Here is a 23944-nt window from a genome sequence, read left to right as displayed (position 1 = left end):
GCCCACAGGGAGCTTACCTTCATGGGGGATAGAGTCAGTAAAGAAGTAAAAAAGTAAAATATATATATATATATATATATATATATATATATGCGCATGTATACTACATATATATTAAATTGCCAAATAATAATTGTTGAAAAAATGAAACAGGATGAAGAAATAGAGACTAAATCTTATATATATATATATTTTTGTATTCTAACCCATTTGATTGAACTTCATTGTTTTACAAGGTAAATAACGAAGCAAATTAACTGGAAGCATGGGGATTCAAAGAGCTTAATCAATAGTAATCAAACACTTTAATATGATGTATTTTTAATTAATCTACCTCCTATGTGAAATTGGCTACTACTGAACCAGAAAACTGAAAGGTATGTATAAACAGTTATATTTGTAAGGCAACTTTAATAGTATTAAAGTCTAAAAATAGAATATAACTGTCCATAGGCTTACTTACATAAATATGTAAATATCTAGACTTTTCAAAAGTGTTGAAACTATTTTCAAAATCATGTATAGTGACAGATATTTAATAACACTTCTAACTTTATTTTTACCTAATAATTGTCTAAGAGTTAAATATGAACTCAAAAATTCTAAGAATATGGACTGTAGAATTAAGATAGATAACAATAAATAACACAAGTGAATGGATCAAGAACTCTTACTATTTTTAATATCTTGCTGCATGTATTAGATGACAGCTGGCAACTAGAAAAACAATTATTCAGATGTGGTAACTGTCAATTTTGAGAAATGACCATGCATTCTGACCACCTGGGTCCTTGGTTCCTCTTTTAGTATTAAGCATTTTGGATCATTCACCATCACATACTGAAAACATCATACAACTATGACTCATTGAGAAGATGATTTTGGTTCTCCTTTGGAAAATCACTGAACCTGTGTTTTAAAAAAAATTTTTTTTTATAAATAGAAATAAGTTTCATTTAGTTAATTTTGGTGAATGCTAAAGTATTTCACTGTTCTTGGTGCACAAGCCCATTACAAGAGTTATTATTCAGGGGGAAGTCTTTAGCATGATTAAAGGGAATCTTCAACAGTCATCCTTGTAAAGAGCCCTTTGGGCAGGCCCCAGACAAAGGAACCAGTAGGCCTACTCTTCATTTTCCTTTTTTTCCCTACTAATTCTAATGTTTTATTTATTTATTTATTTGTTTATTTATTTATTTATTTATTTATTTATTTATTTAAAGATGAGAGACAGAGATAGAGCACAAGCCAGGAGGAGAGGGAGAAGCAGACTCCCCACTGAACAGAGAGCCCCATGCAGACCTTGATCCCAGGATGCTGAGATCATGACCTGAGCCAAAGGCAGATGCTTAACTGACTGAGCCACCCAGATGCCCCTCCAAAGTTCTATTTAAAGAGATATTCTCAATATGAGAAGAAAATCATGAATGAACTCAAAGGGATCTTCAAAATGATTTAATCTGCACATTTTGCAGGGGAAGACACCAATGGTCATTGGGCAATCTATTGTAGAAGTAATTATTCACAGAACCTCAATCTGAAGGAAATCTTCAAATATGTCTCTAAAATATGCTAACAGTTCATAGGTGCAGAAGATCTTTCAATGTCACATAAATGCTAGCATTACCATGGCAGAATATTGTTTAGTTTTTTTTTTTTTCTCTGCTAAAAACTAGTCATAGATTTGTTCGGGGAAAACTAAATTGTTGCAATTTAGGTCTTTGCAATATTTTTATCAAGGCTAATATTAATGTCACCCTTCAAGATCTGGACAAATATTCCCCAATTACTCTACTAATTCTATGATATGTACTTTTTCTTTCTTTTTTTTTTTTTTTAAGATTTTATTTATTTATTTATTTGACAGAGAGAGAGAGACAGCCAGTGAGGGAGGGAACACAAGCAGGGGGAGTGGGAGAAGAAGAAGCAGGCTCCCAGTGGAGAAGGGAGCCCGATGCGGGGCTCGATCCCAGGACCCTGGGATCACGCCCTGAGCCAAAGGCAGACACTTAACCACTGAGCCACCCAGGTGCCCCTGATATGTACTTTTTCTTCAGTGTGGCTTGATTAAGTAAAATCTCTGATAATAGTAGCTATCCTGTTTTAATAAAATATAACTCACATACATCATCTCATTTAATGTTTACATAAACAAAGCTACTGAGAGAGATTATAAACCCCAGTTATAGACGAGGAAGTTGAGGTTTATAGAAGTTAAATGTTTTGTCCCAAATCACACAACCAGTAAGAGTTATAAGGGAGCTTTAAACCAGATCTTTGATCCCCATGTCTTGCCATAATATTGCTGTATTATAACAGTATTATGTACATATTATTATAATATGTTAAATGACATATTATATACTATGTATTATAATATTATGTTACATTTCCTCAAAGAAGAGCTGGTCTTAAAAAGTAAAAGATACATGTGCTCACTTGGCAGCACATAACCAAAAAGGTAAAAGATATGGAATTCATTACTTTCATCATTCAGTGGATCTGGTATTCAAAAAATATTCAAATAAAAACTTGAAAGAACAAAAAAAAAAGCATATGGGAAGAGCCATATGCTGAATCATTGAAAAAAAATCCCAAGTTAAATTCTTGTAAACAGTACCTAGAAACACATATAAGAGTAAAAATATATCCCATTAAGTATATCTTGGTGTAGTGTATATTTCAATATTAAAAATAATGACAATAATTAATAATAACTTTTGGATGGGGGAATTGTACCTGGAAGCAGGTATATTACAGTGCTTCACTGTATTTCAGCCAAAAACAATCAATGACGTAGGGAGAGTTTGTGAACTACTGAAAACAATTTATCCTAAGAGTCAGAGAGGTCCAGTATTTGGTTGCGAACATTTCCTCCCATTGTTCTAACTACACCATCTTTGTATTGGACGTTACCTAAGTGCAGCTGGTGTTCTTCTGAAACAGTACAAAGACCACGTTTTTTTCTGCCTCTTTATCATTACATATTTGAAAGCTGATATGTGAAGATTTGATTACAGGTCATTCTGCAAATTTGCTGGGAATCAAAAGGACTATAAGTCTCTAACAGATAAGCCTGGGGAAGTTATTTTTTGGCCACCCCTTCTTATTTATTAACTTTCCCTTATCATTGCACCCCACTGTCAAACACAAACAAAACAAAACACTACAATATTAAAATCCACACCTACAATACAGATGATTATTTAGAAAATGATATGTATTGCATAAGTGTTTACCACCTCAAGGAAGTATTAATCTACCATGGTTACCCTAGTATAGGGAAATGTATTCTTAAGGCATGGATCAACCGAGATATGAGAATTTGAAAAGCAAAGCTTACATTTCCATTGTAAAGTGAAGCTAGATAATTAGAGGGTGAGGCACATTTAGAATTATGTGAATTAATAGGTAAATGTGATTCAGTTTGCTAAAATTCCTAGGGAAAGGGAGGTGATGGGTATCAGCAATGGACAATTTCATTTACTGTTACAACACGAAAAGCAGGTGTACAAAGAGCAAGCCCGTGAAACTTATCAAAAGGTAAAATGGATTTCTGCCCAGAATTTGCAACCTGATATGAACAAGCCACGAGGAAACGCATCTGGAAACAGCAGTAATAAAAGTCTGCTTTACACAGGGTTCCCCAGAACCAGCATAGCTGACTAGACTTGCCCTTGGTCAGGGGTTAACTACATAGCATCCTGTCTTATTCAGCTCATTTTCTGGGCTGAGCTTTGAAATGTTCATCAGTCAGTGAACTTTTTATCATTTTATAGTAGTTAACTTTTCATATTCCAAGATGTATTTTCTCTATTCAGTTATTCTCTATAGTTATTTCAACTATCTCCTATTAATTCTTTAAGAATTATACTGTTCTATTCATTTTAAACCCTTGACCAGCATTCATGGAATTATTGAATTATATTATAACTTTATGTTTTTAAATTTATTGTCCTTTTCAACACTATTTAGAGTTAAGATGTTTTACCACTAAATATAAGTTATGGGTCCCTAAGTATTACTTTACATAACTTTGTTCCAGTGCTAAGAGCATTTTAAACTGCTTTTAGTGTAGACCCCAAGCCTCTGACCTATCTTCCCCACTGAGCTACAGAACCATATATTAACTGTGTTCTGGAGACATCTAGTTAGACATCCCATAGATACTTGAAACTCAAGATATACAAAACAGAATTCCTTGAATCAGTATAAGCTCTGATACTCCTACTTTCTCTTCCTGGAAACCCGGTATCCCAAAATAAGAAATGTGTTGATCATCCTTGACTTCTAATTTTCCTGCAATTTCTGTAGCCAATTAGTCATTAGGTTTTGCCAATTCTACTTCATGAATCCATCTCAAATTTATTCTTTTATCTAATTGGTACTATTATTATCCTATTATCTTATCGATAATCCTGTAGTTTGGTTTCTCATTCTTTGTCTTCTGGACATGAATTCAAAACATACCTTCACCATATTAGCTGTGACCTTGACTGACCCTGGCTAACCTTAATCTACCTGAACCTCAGTTTCCTTATCTATTAAATAAGAGATATTAGATCTTGCTTACTGCTCCATTTTGACTATGAAATGTAATATGCTCAGTTGGTTAAATGTCTGCCTTCAGCTCAGGTCATGATCTCAGGGTCCTACACTGGGGATCAGCCCTGCATAGGGCTCCCTGCTCAGTGGGGAGTCTGCTTCTCCCTCTGCCCCTCGCCCACCTCCCCATTGTCTCTTTCTCTCTCAAATAAATAAATAAAATCTTTAAAAAAATAAAATAAAAGAGAGGAAAGAACTTGAAAGAAATAGAAATGAAAGAGAAAGAGATTTCACTGAAAGGCAAAGAAATGTACTTGTGGATCTTCAAATTTAGAACAGTTGAAGCCCAAGAGTCATAAGAAGTAGCAAAACTATTACTGCTGATATGACCATATACCTGGAAAATCCAGAAGAATGCACGAAGAACCTTAGAGTGTATGAGTATAAAATAAGATATATTCTTTAAAAATACATGCATATGCATGTGCATGCTCACACCAACACACGGTTTCCCTGCATTCTCCAAATAATTAGTTCATACAGCTAGTAAAAATCCCATGTATAGGGGCGCCTGGGTGGTGCAGTCCTTAAGCATCTGCCTTCGGCTCAGGGCGTGATCCCAGCGTTCTGGGATCGAGCCCCACATCAGGCTCCTCCTCTGGGAGCCTGCTTCTTCCTCTCCCACTGTCCCTGCTTGTGTTCCCTCTCTCACTGGCTGTCTCTCTCTCTGTCAAATAAATAAATAAAATCTTTAAAAAAAAAATCCCATGTATAAGAACAAAAAGTTAACATAAAATATGTAGCATTATAAAAAGAATATAAATGACTATATGAAAAAAATGAATTCATAATTCTAAATTGAGATATTTAAGAAATCTTGGAAGAACAAATGAGATTTTATGATAATGAAAGAGAAAACAGCATTGTGAACACACTGTCTAAATTCAGCTTTAAACTTAAGTGTAATAATCAAAACCCAATGAGAATTTTGCATGTATATTTTAATACTGAAAAAATATTTCTAGAATTCTTTTGAAGATATAACTTTGGATGAGAATAGCCAGGGAATTTCTGAAAAAGAAAGTTAAAAAGAATGGTTAAAGTTTAAAAAGTTAAAGAGTTAATAATAAATTAAAAAGTTGTGCAGCCAACTATGATAACCACTTCAAAGACAGAGCAATATATAGAAGAGAAGAAATATTCAAAACCCAAACATAGAGCATTTCTATATTACATTGCATACACATAATTTTTGTTTACAGTAAATTTGACTGTAAAATCAGTAAGAAATAGATTACTCAGTAAATAATGTGGATACTTCTATTTATTTTGCAAAAATTAAAATAAAATAAAAATAAATCTATATGCTACCTCACATCTTAAACAACAATAAATCCAGGAGCAAGAAAACATAGATGTGTTTTTTAAAATAATATTTGTGTGAAATAGGTACTTCTAAGCATAGCACCAAAGACAGAAAGCATAAAAACGATGTTTGATTACATAAAACCTCTTTTAAAAAATGAAAGGCAAACAACAAACTGAGGCTCTGCTATTTGTTACCAGTTCTGAAATTACACGGTGTTGTATATTTGCAGCTACTTTTGCACAGCACAGAGTCCTTGGCAAGGATATCTGGCACACTTTAACATTAAAGAAAATCATGTCCTTCAGTTCTAGAAAATTTTATTGAATTATGCCTTTGACTATATTTCCCTCTTCCATTTTATTCTGTCTTTCCTTCTCAAATTCCTATGATTTTAATGTTGGATTTTCTGTACTAGTCACCTAATTTACTTTTCTTTCCTATTTTCTATCTAGCTACCATTTTGCTCTGCTTTCTTGGGAGGTACCTCAATTTTATCTTCCATTTCTTCTAATGAATTTTTCAATTCTGCTATCATATTTATAATTTTCATGAAACTTTCTTTGTTTTCTAACTATTTTTGTTGGTTATTTTTTAGCGTCTTGTTATTATTTAGCAGATGGAGTATATACATTTTCTATCTTCATTGTGCATTTCCTCCAAATTACTTTTGCTTTGGCCTCTGTTTCCTTAAATATCTAATGTTCTTTTGTTGTTTATTCATATTTATGTATGAAACCTGAAAAAGCTATATGCATGAGTGACTGTAAGTCACTTACAGTTGACTGTAAGACAACCTATTGGGTCATTTTAATTAGGGAAAAAAAAACTGACATCATCCTTAGATCTTTTCTGTTGTGCTGTTCAGAATCCCAGAAGTTGCACCATGCATCTGCTTCCCAGAAAGAATATCCCTGCTACCGAGCATTCTGTGAAAGGAATATGGAAGAGGCCTCGGGAATCTCAATATTTACAACATAAACTTTCACTTAAACCACGTTTTCACTACAGGGCCCCCTCCCAGCTGGAATTAGTTTTCCTAATAAAAAGAATAAAGCTCCAGTTGTCTCTGGGGAAAGATAGTCTCCTAATTGCACAAAGTAGAAGAGGAAATCAGAGGGTCCACTCATTCTTAATCTGATTTTCAAAAAATTCACCATACTTACCCTTATACTTAAAGGTAACTGGTATTGTCAATTTCTGAGACTTTGGGGTTCTCTAGTGTGAGTTGGCATGCTTTGGACTCTTTCCAGCAATCTCAGGTTTTAACTTTCTCAAGTCTAAGTTAGTTACCACTGATCAATCTGCTTTCAAACTTCCAAAAATGTTTTCCTGATCATCCTAATTTTTGCCATTTTTTATCATTTAATATCATTTTAGGCTTCAGAAAGAAGTAGAGCCAAATGATAATATAACAATTAGTTCAACATACCATATTCAACAAGGCAGACTTAATGTTGAACACCAGAAAGGCTGAATTCCATATGTGATCAGTGATCTGGTTCAGGCAAAAATGAACCAACCAATAGAGATAAATTTTTCAACTGCAAAGGGCAAAAAAACCTTAGGGTCAGGAATACAAATAGATATTCCTTCATTATGCAAGAATGAAAGGATTATATTATTGTTAAGTAGATGCCTAACTACATACAGAAATCATATCACTAGAGACAAAAAAAAAAAAAAGCTAATTCCATTAAATGACCCTTCTTAGAGACTGTGTTAATAACACTGATAAATTACATTTATTATGAAAGATTAGAAGAATGGCAAAAAAATTTACATTGCTAAAACTATTCAAATAGTATGGTGATTATCAGCAAAGGCTCTACATCAGTGCTAAAAACTATTCAAATAATATGGTAAGTGCTCATTAGCAAACGTTCTAAATCATTCCTTTCTAAATTTTAATATGTGTATGAATCACATGAGGATCTTATTCAAATGGCAATTCTGATTAAGTAGATCTGGGGGGCCTGAGAACCATTTCTTCACAAGTCCTCAGATAACTCTGAGGCTGCTAGTCTATAGGCCGTACTTCGAGTAGCTACCTGGACATAGGGGTTTTTAAAATCTCCTTAGATGATTCTAATGTACAAAAAAAGTTGGAAAGTTGTTAATCTAATTTATTTCCTTCAAATCAACAGTACTAATAAAGCAGGGTATAATTTCATCAAACTGATTTTGTTATAGGTAAGCTGAGTCATTTAAAAAAGCCAAATTTCTCTACAATTATTCTTTCTCCTGTTTGATTTCCACTCTTAAAGAAAAAAACATTCATTCACTCAGACAGAAAACATTTATTGAGCTCCCAACTCAATGTAGGTTACTGCTGTAAGAGAAACAAACAAACGAACAAAAAATATTACTTATTAATTGAAAAGATAAGCAAGCAAATAAATTGCCATAAAAGTACTAAGCAAAGGTTTTCACAAAGTGCTATGAGATTGCAGAGGCACCAGTGATTAGGTGAGGCAAGAAAGGCTATTCCTAAAAAATAATACCCTAAGGAATTACATAGAAATTTGCACTGACCCCTTATCTCATTTAATCCTGATTTTCATTCTTTCCGCCCAGGGTGCAATCCTCCTGACATGTTATCTCTCCCTATGGGGTTGAGTTGAGTAATATATCCTTCTGCTACATACCCTATGCACCATTCTCTGAATAAGAACTTGCGTGGTCCCTAAAAAAGCGGTACAGATCCGAAAAAGTAATTGTTATCAAACAATACATTTGAATTATGCTTTGAGCCAAGCAGAGGTGAAACTAGTCACATTACCTACATGTCTTTAAACAACTCTCTAAATCTATTTAAAGAAAACTTACAAGAAGAAATGTATAGGTACCTAGCAGGGGTGTGGTGCATTCCGGGATACCTGTTCACCAGGTATTACCTTGATACCTATATCAAGGACGAAGGCAGAAAAATTATAGGACCAGTGCATGTTGGGAATATATACTTCTTTATATATTACCTCATTTAGAGAATAGCTTTGATTTCCTTCTGATTTTAGAGTAGTCAAAATAGAGGAAAATCCAGAATCAGCTCTGAAGACTCCATTACATAAAAGCTTACTAAAAACATAGCTGTGGGATATGCACGTTAATCCTCCTTGTCCAGATCAAAGGGTATGAGTGGGCTGAAGACAGGCTTGTGATCCCACTCCATTTAAGAGAAAAAAAATCATGTAACTACTGAGAATCATGTTGAAATCCAAAGGGAAAACAAACATTTCTTTGACAATGTTTTCCTATAAGAAATTCAAGAATATTTCAGAGAATGCCCTGAAATATATAAAAAAAAAAGTCATCACTTGAAAAAGAGTATGTGTCTTTCACATGTATATACTGTAGGGTACAGAGTAGGCTAGGATTTTACACTGTTATTAATTATATTATCGAGATATACCACATTCTTTCTCCATCACACTTTGCCATCCTGTTACGTTTTCTGTCTTTAATTCCTTTTTGCTGTTTTTGTTTTCTACTTTATGCAATATGGGAACTATTATTTTTATTTTTTTACTTTTAGTATCAGCAGCCTTTTTGAACTAATGTATTATTGTTTTTCCTCTGAAAATTTTTTTACCATTTTTTATTGTGGTAAAGTACATATAACCAAATTTGTCACTTTAACCATTTTTAAATGTACAATTCTGTGGCATTAAGTACATTTACATTGTTGTGCAATCATCCCCACCACTCATCTCCAGCGCTTTCTCATCATCCCCACTGAAATTCTGTACCCATTAAATACCACCTCCCCACATCCCCTTCTTTCTAGCCCCTGGCAACCATCATTCCACTTTCCGTCTCTTATGAATTTGACTACTCTAGGAGCCCCATACAGTATTTGTCTTTTTGTGACTGGTTTATTTTACTTAGCATAATGTCCTCAAGGTTCATACATATTGCAACATGTGTGAGACCTTCCTTCCTTTCTAAGGCTGAGTAATTCCACTATATGTACGTACCACACTTTATTTATCCACTGACAGACATTTGGGCTGCTTCTACCTATTGGCTCTTGTGAATAATGCTGCTACGAACATGTAAATACCTGTTTGAGTCTCTGTTTTCATTTCTCTTAGCGCATACCCAGAAGTGGAACTTCAGGGTCGTATAGCAATTCTACGTTAAAGTTTTTGAGGAACTGTCATACAGTCTTACGTAGTGGACGTACCATTTTACAGTCCCACCAGCAATGTGCAAGTGTTCTAATTTCTCCACATCCTCATCCAACACTTACTTTCTGTTTTTTTTTTTTTAGCCATTCTAATGGGTATGAAGTAGTATGTCATTGTGATTTTGACTCTAATTAAAAATTAGCTATTATTATGGTAATGCCCAAACATAACAAGATATTTAAAAAAACTAACATGAGCCAATCTCTGATGGATATAAGTGCTAAATTCTAAATAACATTTTACCAAATTGAATCCAGCAGTCTCGCAAGTAATATAACACATAGCCAATTTTATTTCAGAAATACAAGATGTACTGTAACCCTCATTCTCAGTGGTTGCTCTTGCCTCTTCTCTCAGAAGACAGAGCTCCTGCAGTGTAAATACTCTGAACTTTTCTCTTTTAATAGTGTCTCTGCACTGCTAACCCTCCAGCTGGCCTTTAATTCTGTTGGTACTTTTCCCATCATTTTATTCCCACTTCTATTTCCCATATCTTCAATGAGTCCTCTCTATCGACTCATTCCTTTACACCTGCAACACTAAGCTATGAGTGATTCTTCTTTTCACAGAATTAGTTTTCTACTCTACTTCCCTTACTATATACTTATTCCTTAGCCATCTGTAACTTATATTCTGTCCCACCATTGTCCCATTTCCCTCAACATCTCCAACTTCTTACTAGTCCAAACAAGCAGATTTTTCTCAGACTCGGCGCTCATTGACTAAGCTACAAAATTAATGCTGTCGAGCACCCTTCTTTGCCTGTAGTGACTCTACTCTTTCTTGAGTCTCCTTCTATGCAGAATGGTTTCCTCATGTTTCTTTGCAGGTTCCTCTTCTCTAGTCATCTATTTAATGTGTTTGTCATTGGTCCTCTTCTCACCTACTTCTCTCTTCCTGATGAATCAACTCACTCTTCTGACTTTGGAAAACACCACCATGTGAATCTCTATTGCTATATAATTAAATAAGTTATGGAAAGTACCAAGAAAAGGGCCTGAAGATAAAATTTCCACATCCATCTGCTCTATTCCTCCCACCCTTAAAATTCTTCCCTCTCCTTTTACTTTCATTTTTCAAGTCCTTTTCTATTTTGACTTCTAGATCCAAATTTCAGTTCTCTTCCAGACACATTGATAGCATGTCTGCCTTCCAAACGCAAGATACACAATACATAAAAATGCATCTCACTGTTTTATTTTCTCAGTCCTCCTAATATTCCAATACATCCTTCACACCACAACTAAAGTTATTTTCCTAAATCATAAATAAGACCAGGAAATCTCTCTGCTCAAAAACCTTCAATAGTCACAATAACTAGCATGTTGTTTCACTTATACCTTACTTAGTCTTCTTTTTAGTTAATCTGAATGGGTTTATTTTCTTCAGCTGTCCTGTAAACTCTTTGAAAACAAGTGCTATGTTTTGCTCACATATATCTCCATGAAATTTCTGGACATTTATGTAATAGAGACTCAGTAGACGTTTGTGGATGGATGGATGGATGGATGAATGGGTGGATGGATAGATGAACGAAAGCAGGACAAACAGGTAACATTTTCCCTTACAGATGACTTGGCAAACTCTAATCAAGTTAACAACAGGCACATTATCTTTACTGAGTCTATTTGTTACACCAGAAAACAGAAGAAAAAACTAAAAGTGACAAAAGTAATGTCCGATTTTTGTTAAAGATTTATTTATTTATTTTAGAGAGAGCGAAAGAGAGAGCGTGCATGTGGGTGGGAGGGGCAGAGAGAGAGAGATACTCAAGTGGACTCCCTGCTGAGTATGGAGCCCATTGCAGAGCTCGATCTCACAACCCTGAGACCATTACCTGAGCAGAAACAAGACTCCGTCACTTAACTGATTGAGCCACCCAGGTGCCGCAGTAATGTCTGATTTTAGGAAGAAAATCACAGTCTGTTTAATCCCAAATCAGGGTCCAACATCTGACCTAGTCTGATAAAGTAACTTTATCAGAAGCTGAGTAAACATAAAGAAATATTTAGCTAATAAGAAATTTTTCTTAGTTGTTTCGGTGAATTATCAGAGGAGAAGCTGATTAATCATCCAAGGCTCTTGCTACAACTACGTTAGTAGCTGCTAAGGACTCTACATTTACTCATTACCTTCCCTTGAATTTTCCAAATCAAATCCCATCTGATCCACTGAAGTTTACTTCTATACTATTGCATATCCTGCCTCCTTCCTGTGGAAAATTAATGATAAAAAAGAGAAAACAACTACCAAATAATCTCTTACATTAGAATAATGGTGAATTAAGCAATCTGAAAACTAAGAGGTAAGTTGTATAATTTTGACGGAATTCACAGGTCATATTCTAGAATTTGGATGAAATATAACTACCAAATAAAGATATGAAATTATATACAAGATCCTGAATAAGATTATGTATTTATTTATTTGGGAGAGAGAGAGACTGAGCATGAGCTGGGGGGAGAAGGAGAAGCAGACTCCCCATTGAGCAGAAGCCCGACATGGGGCTCAATCTTGGATCCTGGGATCATGACACGAGCCAAAGGCAGACGCTTAATCAACTGAGTCACCCAGATGCCCAAGATTATATATTTAAATTGAAAATTAGAGTTCCTTTTCCTAGAATCTTATGCATTGGTAAAGAGATTTTAGTATGATAATTTTTTCTTTCTTGCCAAAACAAACAAACAAACCCTGATACTCTTTATTTATGAGAAGTTATATACTTACTGGTTAACATATATTTATTGAACACTTTGAAAACCTTACAATCGTGGGAAAACAGCTTTCCTTCCTTTTAAGTTTATCACTGATATAATACTGGACAAAGTTAAACATGATTCTATAAGAACTTAAGTTTACGTCATCGGACTCTTTAAGTTGAGAATATAAGAGAAGTTGTCTTTGAATCCATTGCCTAGAGGTCAGAATTCGAACCCTGTCCCTGTCCCACCGCAGGCTATGATTCTGCTGCATGTACATCTAGATTGCGAGTTGACATCCCCAGAACTTGGAAAACTGTAGGCCCAACAGATGTGTAGTACATTTTACCCACTAATCTGGCAGACCTAGAAAAACTGTTTCCCATAACACATTTTGTATACTGTGGAGATTACAGTGCCAGAATTGGTGTTGGCTCATTAAAACCTGTGGAAAAATCTAAAAAGTATGTATTAGCCCAGCAGGCCTTTCTCTGGAATGAATATCTCAGGATAAGCACATAAATTTGGTGTGTGGTTGCTCAAATTCCTATCCTCATACCAAATACAGTCTCCATAGAACCAGATAAAATAACCCCTGTGGAATTTAAATGCTTCAAACAAGTCGAGGTGCCAGTACTAAGCACAACACGAAACTTCTCCGCATTCACAAATGTTATTAATAACATTATAATTAACAAAGGGGCTAAAACCAACATTTACTTACCAGTTTTGACACTTGGCATCCCTGATTGTCATTCCCACTGTCCTCCACTTATTTTGGAAGTCGTTAAATGCTTGCCAATGGAAACTTTAAAACAGTATATCCATTTTATTAAGTTAAGATACACTAGAAATAGAGGAGATTCAGAAACAGCCACTTTCCTAGACCCTCATATCTGATTGATCTCGAAGGCCTGACAAATGTATCCTCCACGATTGTTTCTTGTTTCACTTTGCTCTGCTACCTTCTAAAAAAGACCCTTATTGCCTCCTCTGCAGATATTGTAAGATTGCAACAATCCTGTTTATTCTTCTCCTTCTTTCTCTCACAAGTTTCTAAGTCAATCAATCCTGTCACTGTAGTCATTTTACTGTGTGTTTTTTTGGTAACAATCACTTCTTTGCAAAACACCTTTAGTGGCTCTCTGCTGCCCAAGAATAAAGTTTAAATTCTTTAATCTAAACTTCAGTCCTCCAAAGTCAAATAAATCTCTAAAATTCTATAATTTCCATTGACTCATTTACTCATTTAAAAAATCAGGCTTTTAGGTACCCAAATTATTCCCTTTTTTCTTTTGCCCTTTCCTTTTCTTTAACTTAAAGGTTTTCCTTTTCTTCTCTACCTAGCTAAGGCCTGCATTTTACGAATCAGCTTAAATCCATTTACCTAAATAAAACTCCTCTAAATTATAATAATGTCCTTCTTAACTGAAATACAGAAATTATAAGCTGTATAATTTATTAAGATTTTTCATGGTGTCTAAATCTCTTATTATTCTCACAAAATGTTGTTTAAATTTTGTATTAATATTTCACTTCCAAGATTTTTTGTTTGTTTGGTGTTTCTCCCAGCTAGAATGTAAAGACTTTGGGGTCAAGGTTTTATGCTTTTTGTTTCCCTAGCAATGAATATATATAATTTCTCTACACCCCACAAACTGCTTAGTTGAAAATAAAATTTACCATCTGTGTGGTTCAAAAGTTCACAGTTAAAAGCTAAAGATGGACACACACACACACACACACACCTCTAAACACACAAATCTAAAAGCATATGCATTATTGCTTTTTATTATAGAAAATTTCAAGCATATACAAATATATAGGATGGCTGATGAATCCTCATTGACTCATCCTCCAGCTTTAGCAATTAGCACCACATAGGTAGTCTTGTTCCATCATTAATCCACACATCTCTTTCCTTCCTGCATTGTTTAAAACCAAAGTCCAGGTATGATATCAACATCCCAAATATTTATAAATCACATGACCAATAATATATGTAATCAAGTACTAGGTGGGTTATTGGACTGGCTGTTATTAGAGCCAAGTAGGAAGGTCACATGAAGGTAAAGGAAATTCCAATTTGATAGGCCAAGATAGTGGCACACACAGCTGCATAAAAGGCTTGCTATTTCTCAAAGAAGGTAGACACTCTAGCTGTCTCCTCTATAGGATAAACATCTATATGTTCATTTCTATGAATTAATGGACAACTGATTTCCCTTGTAATACAGTTCATTTACTTAAATGTGTCTTTGTATAGGAAGTTAAAAGATCATTATTTTGAAAAATCATTGTTTTTAAAGCCATTCATCTTTCTTCATTCTCATTTCTTTGTTCTGCAAAATTCATTATGGAGTCTTTCTAAAGAGCAATGATTCATACTCGTCATGCTAGTGGGGAGGATCTAAGCTCAGGAGCTGGTCAAATGCAATCAGCTTGAGAACTGCAGCACTCAGATATGCTGAAGTATTGTATGTACAACAAAGAAAGCTGCACAGAGATTCACAGTAATGCAGTCCACAGATTTCCTTCACAGCTATAGGAATAATCTGAAATAACTTATTGACATGATTGCATTTATTGTGCTGTTTGGGGATGTCTGTACTAAGAAGTGTACTTTATTAAGTATACATTTAAGACAGAAATCAGAATATAGGGACTCCAGATATGAAAACAGATTTCAAAAAAGAATTTTAGGGCAAGACAGTGAACTTTGAGATCTTGTAGAAAAGATGGATGAATTGAGGAGGAAAGAAATTTAAATTATATATCAAATCGAAGCAGGTGGCCAGTATTTTTGAGGTTTGAATACTTTTTTATTTTTTCTGTCAAGTCTCAGAATACTTTTCAATGAATGGTTTTCATAAATTACCTTATTTGCCATTAATTTCTTACTTTCAGCTAGTTAAATTTTATAAACTTTACTTGCATTTCTGTGTAGAGTCTTTTACTATCAAAATAATATCATTGAAAGGAAACTATTCTAAGATCTAACAGACTGACAAAGTGATAGCCTTTTTTTTATGTGTTTAAATATCTTTGTGGTAAGAAGTGTGCACAGGGGTTCAGGCAACCACATTCAAATCCCAGCTCTGCAATGACTAGTATGACCTTGGACATGCCATTTAAACTTTCTGCATCTCATTTTTCATTTCTATTAAATGATCCTTAAACTTGTTTGCATGGGAGGGCTCTTGGTAGTTGTAGGATTCTTGCATAATATCAATTATATAGTATTATATGGTATGTATACATAGTATACTATATATTATATTTATTTCCATTATATAAACTTAGAACAATTTTACTTCTAGGAAAAAAAGACGTAGCTATATAAATGCAGGTCTTGACATCATAAAAATATTTTAAAAAGAAATTACGTTTCTAAATTTTCCTCTGCTCCTTTAGAATTGGACATCCATCTTGTTACAGCTCGAAGACAAGAGCATTAAGTGACATACAACTTAATGATTTCCCCTGTATCACAAAGCTATTAAGTGCCGGTGTCAAGAGTCAAACCCAGGTCGTGGGGTTCTAGAGAGCACGTTCTTGACAATTACATTGTTTTTTGAGAGTCTCTGAGTCAGATGGTCCCTTTTAACATTAAAATTTCAAGATCACATTATTAGCAATTTTGACGAATATTTACTGTTAACGTGCCAAGCACCGTACTGGGCGGGGTAGGAATACCAAGATGGATCTGATGTCTTATCCACCCCTGTAGGAGGTGATAGTGTGGGAAAGGGAAAGCAGTGTATAAAGTGAGAGGAAAAGGGAAAGTTCCACACAGAAGGGGTGCACTCTTATGGGGCGCTCAAGAAGGCATGATTATTGAAGGGGTGCTTACTAGAAAGATAAATCTTGAAAGACTGCAAGCATTTCCTAGCCTCTAAAGTAATATTAGAGAATAAGTAGCAGGTGGGGCATAGTTGGGGGATAATGATGAGTTCAGTTTGGGAAATGTTTCTGGAGGCAATCCAACTGAAAATGTAGGACTGGGGATCAGAAGCCCAAGCTTTACTGAGATACAGATTAAGTGGTCAATATATTTTAGATTGTAGTTGAAATCAAGAGAGATCATTCATTCAGCTTCTGTGAACATGTACCAAAGAGAAGAGGCCTAAGGCATAACACACAGAATACCAGCATTTAAAGAAGAGGAATAAGAAAATAAAGCCACAAGGAGACCAAGACAGAGAGAAGACAGAAGAGGTGCTGCAGGAGAGAGCCACAAGTGCCAAGGGAGAAGACTGTCCTGGGGAAGGTAGTAGCAAAGGTTAGAGGCCAATAAGAAGTCACATAAGTTGACAGATAAAAAAGATTTATTTGGTTTTGGAAGTAGAAGATCTGGGATTTTGCTAGAGAAGTCATCACCCAGCTTCAACAATTATCAACACACAGCCAACCTCATTTCTCCTGTATTTACATCCACCTCTCCACTTCCTAGATTACCAATTAAGAAGCAAATCCTAGATATCATATAACATCAGAAATGTTTTTAATATATATTACCAATGAGATATTTACTTTGTGAGAGTCTGTTCAGAAGACCTGTGTGAGGCATCCTGATAGAAGGAGGTTACAGCACACGCAGGATCAAGGAACTGGATTCCGTGAAAGCAGACTTTCCTTGTGAGGGAAGGCAAGAAGCCAGAGAGAGAAGGCAGAAGCAAGGGGAGGACATGGAGTCAGAACAATGGGAAGCAGGTGTTGGTTTTGCCCTCTTGAAAATATTGTTACCCAAGAAAGACAAGAGGTGCTTACTGATAAAGCACCGGAAATGGGGAAAAGAGGGAGAGAGACTGAAACTACAGAGAAGAGAAGGACAATGCTGATGCTAAAGGAGATGAAAGGGGTCCCTCAAAGCAGTGGTGGGACGGGCTAAGAGCAGAAAAAAGAAACTCCGTTCTTCTGAGACTGGAGAAAAGGAAGTGACAGTAGTGGCTAATGGCACTTCCTCTGTACTGTGCGAGACCAAAATGAAGAAGTTCATCATGGATAGCCCTGATTTTCAGCAGGAGGAAAACAAATCCACAATTTAAGGGACATGAGAATAGGGGAACGGGCCGCTGTGGGGAAATGGAATAAGACCCTGCACAGAACAAGTGAAGGCTTGGCTCAGTGTGACTGAGCGTCCCGCGGAGGATGGCCGCAGTCCACGGCAGGCACCGAAGCACAACTGACGTGCTCCCTGGCTTATCTCTGGAACATGCTGTTCCGTGTGACTACTCTGCCATGGCAGCCTGGATGGCCGTCAAAGGCAGGAAACATTTTTCTAACTGGACAAATTGCTGTTCTCAAAAGTATTTCTTTCCTGCTCATATACAACTACCAGTCTGAGGAGGTCAAGATTCTCCTCAATCTCTCAGAAGGATTGGCATGAGCTATGGAGTGATGGTGACCAAGAGGGGTCCACTGGCCAGATGTGCCCTGCAAATGTTTTGTTGGAGTGTTTTAAAACTTGGGAAATTAAACACAAAAATCTGTATTTTCCTCTTTTGTTATAAAAGTCCAGAGATTGCTTGGTTTGTGCAAAGGATGAGCTGCAGGAGAACTGGGACTGGTTCACATTCTCTTGTTCACCACAAGCCCCACTACACCTCTCCTTGTCGTATTAGTTCATATATTTCACATTTCCTTCTGCTAGAGGAGAGTGATATTTACTAAGAAGATGATTCATCCAAATTACACTTTCACCTATAACACAAAATACACATAGTACCATAGACATAATCTTTATAAGAAGAATTCAAGGCAACAGATGAGCAGATGTTCTGGAGCTGAAAGTCCTTTCAGAGTGCTCCCTCTACTTGCTGACAAAACCATCCACCCTATTCAATAGGCAAGTGCAAGTACGTCATAAAATTGTGAACTGTGAGGCGCCAGGGTGGCTCAGTCAGTTAAGAATCTGCCTTCAGCTCAGGTCATGATCTCAGGGTCCTGGGATCAAGCCCCACATAGGGCTCCCTGTTCAGCGGGGAGTCTGCTTCTCCCTCTGCCCCTCCCCCCTGATTGTGCTCTCTGTCAAATAAATAAAATCTTTTTTAAAAAATTGTGAATTATGCTTGATGTGTGAAATCTCACCTGGACTGCTACAGTAGCCTCTCAATAGAGCTCTTTATTGAAGCCCTCCTTCTCTTACAATCTTTCATCCACACACAGCAATATTGTTCACATATCCTTTGACAAGGTCAAATCACTTACCTACTGATACAGCTGTTGGGTCTGACACCAGAATGTAGGTTTTCCTATTTCTTCCACTACTCCTCATGTTCTGTCTTGTTTTTAAAAATGCTGCTCATTTCCTGAAAACAGAAAACATAATTTCTTACTAAACTTGTTTACAAATATTAAATGCTCCTTGACTATCACTGCATAGGAATTTTACCCTTGCTGCTAGTGTCCCTCATACCCAAACATAAACAAACACACACCATCTCATCAGGTGATGAACACCAGTCATAGTGTCTCTCAAATGTGACATATTGCACATGAATAGGGGGTTTGGTCTTTAAATATATTTCTATCTCATGCCCAGGAGAGCTAAATTTAGCACAAATTGGAAAATGTTGAGACATAATAATCTTTCACCAACATTTCTTATATTTTTTGGGTGCTGTTGTCCTCAGGTTACTTAGCAAATCTGTATCTTATTTGGAAAACAGTATTTTAGACTACTGTGTTAATCTGGCTAAACCCAGTTCTAAAGATCTCTCCTCTTCTAGACTCTAATACATTTCACGATGGCCATTATAACTTGGTGTGTATTCTAACTATAAAATGTAATGAAACTTGCAAAACAAAAGCTTCATATTAGACAACTATTTAATAATAGCTATACTCTACTTTTTGGACTACTAGGGAATTAACTGCATGATACCCCACTTGTAAATAAATTCTGAGTGACATTTATGAAAGCATAAGAATGCAATATTTAAAATAAATGAGTAATAAGATTTTAATTTAGATTTTGTGTTAAAACCTTGGTGTAATTTCCTGAAATTTTTGATGATAATTATAGCAGTCAAATCTAAGGTATTATAATCTAGGAAGTAGTAGATACATTCAACTCCTGATTGATTGTGACAGTGGAGGATGGGGATGTGTTAGTAATTTAAAACACTCTGTTCACTTACTAGGTACCAGGCAATATATTTATTTTTTAAAGATTCTATTTATTTGTTTGAGAGAGCTAGAGGTAGTGAGAGCACGAGCAGGGAGGAGAAGGAGACAGGGAGCCCGATTCAGGCCTCGATCCCAGGACTCTGGGATCATGATCTAAGCCAAAGGCAGATGTTTAACCGTTTGAGCCACCCAGGCGCCCTGCACCAGGCAATGTTTTAAAAGCTTTACAAGTAGTCAATAATTGAATCCTCATAACAAACCTATGAAGTGTGTGAACTATTATATTATCCCCATTTTACAGATGAGGAAGCAGAGCTATAGAGAGATTAAATAATTTGTCCAGATCATACATCTAACAAATATCTTTCTCAGTTCAGCAAATAATATTGTATTTGACTGTTGGAACACATTCAGGTGACATAAGGAAAAAACCAATTTTTGAATGAGAAGATAAGGCAAAGAGAAGAGAAGCAGAGTTGTAAGTAAGAGAGACCCAAAAGAAGTTAGGAACAAAACGCACGGCTGTGAAGAACAGGATGACATGCTGAATAAAGTCCTGAAGCTGGAAGTGAACTTGGAGTTCTATTTTAGCTTCTTGGTTTTCAGATCAAATATCGTGGCCAAGCAAGATCAAGGGTTGTGTTCAAACTTCCACAGCTGATTAACATCAGGGATTAGAGCAGGCCTCAGATGTACATTCTCACTGGGTACTATCTCTGAGTCTCTGAGCCAGGCCTGCACTGAGCACTTGGGATAAAATCGAAATTAAACAGGAACCTGACCCAACAGGAGATCATCACTGAAAGGAAAAGACAATCAATACACGAATAACACACACACTGTAGTATGAGGTAAGTGCTAATGGGCCTCTGGACAAAGAGAAAGGATTGATTAACAGTCTTTGGGAAAGACAGACAATGTTCTACTCATCATTCACTTTTAAGTATCAATATAAGAACAAGAAAAATTTTGCCAGACAGAGGAGAGGACAGGACATTATGGGTAAAAGACTGCCCACGAGACAGACTCAAGTTCTGAGGCAGCATAGCATGTCCAGTGAACACCATGCACTTAAGTCTATTCATTAATTTTTTTTTTACTCAACTAACATTTGTCGAGAGCCTACTATGTGCCAGGCAATGGCATTTCAAAGATGAATGATAAAAATGTTGATGTCTTCAAGTCTGAGGGAGTTCACAGTCTAATTAGGAAAGCCAATAAGACTTAAGTGTAAGCAAATTAGACTGAGTGTTAAGAGAAAAGTCTTAGTCTATTTTGGGGCTCAAAGTCAAAAGAAGCCATTTGTATCTGGAGAGAACATGTTGGTAAGGAAAGGCTTGAGATAAGCAACACTTGGTTTGAATCTTGAAAAATGGATAGGTGTTTAGAAGAAGTATAAGGGAATGAAAATCCAACATAAACAATATCTCGCTGCTTTATGTCAAAGGCTGTCTAACTTGATAAAAAGGCAATGTTCATAACTGGCTCCTCATGGCATCTGGTTGCATATCAGTTAGATAGACCTTGAAGGGAAATAAATAACTCTAAATCTATAAACCTCAAGCATAGCGCCTCGTCTCAAATGGTTGTACATGACACCAGACCATAAGAGGTGGCAAAGTTAAAGCACTTTCTAGGTGTATGAATCACAAAATAAAATGACCACGGGTCTTGGGGCGCCTGGGGGGCGCAGTTGTTAAGCGTCTGCCTTCGGCTCAGGGTGTGATCCCAGCTTTCTGGGATAGAGCCCCACATCAGGCTCCTCTGCTAGGAGCCTGCTTCTTCCTCTCCCACTCCCCCTGCTTGTGTTCCCTCTCTCGCTGGCTGTCCCTGTCAAATAAGTAAAATCTTTAAAATGACCACGGGTCTGGAAAATAAATAGAAATCCTTGTCTATTTTATTCCTCTACTTTACAGTATTGGAAAAGCTCAAACAAGCAGTATAGTTTTCTAAACCACATAGGCCTCACCACAGACCCAGGCAGCTTTGTGTTGGTGTCCAAACACTTGGAGCTGGGGTTTTGCCTTCATCTCTTTGGGTGGCAACTGAGAAATGGTCCATGGAAAATAAGAGGAACAGATGTGGAAGGGAACCGAACTGTGACCCTTAATTTTGCAGGTTGAAGAAACCAGATCATTCCCATACCCTTGCCATGCACGGGGAAGAGGTTAGTGATGGGATCGAGCAGGGACAGTATTGTGGTTTGCATAGATTAATATGTTGGCTCAAAAGCAAGCAGGTTGATGACTGGATCTGTAGTCAGGGATCAGTCAGCGTTTGATGGGAATTAATTGAGTGCAGCAAAAGACACTTCTCAGCAATGTGCTTACCACCTGTTAATAGGGTCTAACCAATCCTAGACATCTCCAAGTTTGCCTTAAAAACCCAAATGATTTGTCAAACTCCACGCATGTCTGAGAACATAATGAGTCAGGCTGCACCAATACATGCCCTGGGATCTCAAACATTTTTGAACTGAACATCACAGGGAAAGAAAGAGAATACCAAGAATACATAAGCCTTAAAAAATGAAAATGAACAGAAGGAACAAACATTTTGAAACTCACTTCATCAAGCTAATCAACCAGTGTCTAAAACCAGCAATTCCTCTGAAGCCTGTTTAAGAAGGCCACAAATCATCTCTGTTGACACAGAACAGCTGGCATGCCTTTGCTGGATGGGATCCTGAAGACTGGACATCAGTTGTTCAAAGGAACTTTTTGAAAGGGGCAAGTCCAGTGTACAACAAATTAGACTCAACATCTTTTATAGCAGATTTGCATTTTAAAGGGAAAAAATGAGACTGACATGGTCTCATATAAATACAACTCCAGTCTTTTTGTTGACCCCATGGGATTTTCATAAGTGGTCCATATTTTCAGTAGAGTATAACATCACCAAAGTGACTGTTTTATTGACTTGTATTAGATAGAGTTACATACAGTGACTGACAGATCCTATCCGTAAGGCACATGAAATCAGAAATAAACAACCTCATCATTTTATCCTAAAGTTGGCTGCAATATTCTATGGACCTTAACTAATTAAATTTGCTTAAACTAAACAGATTATTTTAAGTTCTTGAGGATCTTTGCTTCAGATAATGTTTTTAGGACAGCGGATTTAAAGTAGTTAAAGATTTTCCCCCAAACACTGTAGCAGAAATCTATTTGAGATATAATCGCAGAGAGAGAGAGAGAGAGAGAGAGAGAGAGATGATTTTGAGAAGAAGCAAAGTGCTACTTTTATTAACTGGGAATGGTTCGCATCTATATATACCTCATTAGCTGTTATTGAATAACAGATGATTGGCTTTCATTTACTCAGGGATAAAAGAAGATTTCCAGTTCCCAGAATCGAAACCCACATGAGATGTTTTATCTTCTCATGTGAATAATTGTTCAGTGGTCAAGAAAGAACAGAAGCTTTGTCCACAAGTGGCTACCAGCCTAAATCAGAATCAAGAGCTCCAATAGACTCTGGTGTGACTTCCAACAGAACACATGTCTATCCTTCATTCATTCTTTTCTTCATGCTTTATAACAGGATCTTTCAAGAAGACTGCTAGCCAGGCCATGGATGGTTACAACGGTTAGTTCCAAAAATATTTGCATTTTAAAAATCTTCATCTAAACTGAACTAAATCTTGATCTAAATTGAACTCCAAATTCCTCTTTTTTCAGTGATGAAATTAAAGTCCAGTCATGGTGAGTGGCTTTCCCAGGGTTATGCCAGGAGTTGGTGGTTGAGCCAAAATTTTTCAATCTGGAGTAGACTTGAAACAGAGGTGAAGAGTTCTGTTATTCAAAACAAGGAAATACACTGATTTATTTTGGAAGAGTCCATATGTAGAGGACTAACTGACCAGATCTAATCACAATTTGTTTCTACTGGATTTGGTAATTTTATGGAGTCATAGCTTAAATCTTTATTCATTTTTAGTAATCCCAGTGAGAATGATGTCTTTTGGGTGTTGCCATGTTCTAGATATTCATCACTTTCAGTGAAAC

The 23944-nt window shown here is 36.2% G+C and overlaps 1 long non-coding RNA gene across 1 annotated transcript in view; it reads right to left on the bottom strand.

Annotated features, from left to right (window-relative positions):
• The window catches only part of LOC123001073 (uncharacterized), a 33663-nt gene extending 14657 nt beyond the window's left edge, over positions 1-19006 (bottom strand). The window contains exon 1 of the long non-coding RNA XR_007188006.2: positions 13528-19006. This is a non-coding gene — a long non-coding RNA (uncharacterized LOC123001073). The remainder of the gene's footprint in view (positions 1-13527) is intronic.
• Between the last annotated feature and the right edge of the window lie 4938 nt (positions 19007-23944).

This window comes from Ursus arctos, unplaced genomic scaffold, assembly GCF_023065955.2.
Source record: "Ursus arctos isolate Adak ecotype North America unplaced genomic scaffold, UrsArc2.0 scaffold_11, whole genome shotgun sequence".
Classification (NCBI taxonomy): Eukaryota; Metazoa; Chordata; class Mammalia; order Carnivora; family Ursidae; genus Ursus; species Ursus arctos.
The sequence above is the reverse complement of the archived record's forward strand: the minus strand, read 5'-3'. Positions and strand labels throughout refer to the sequence as shown.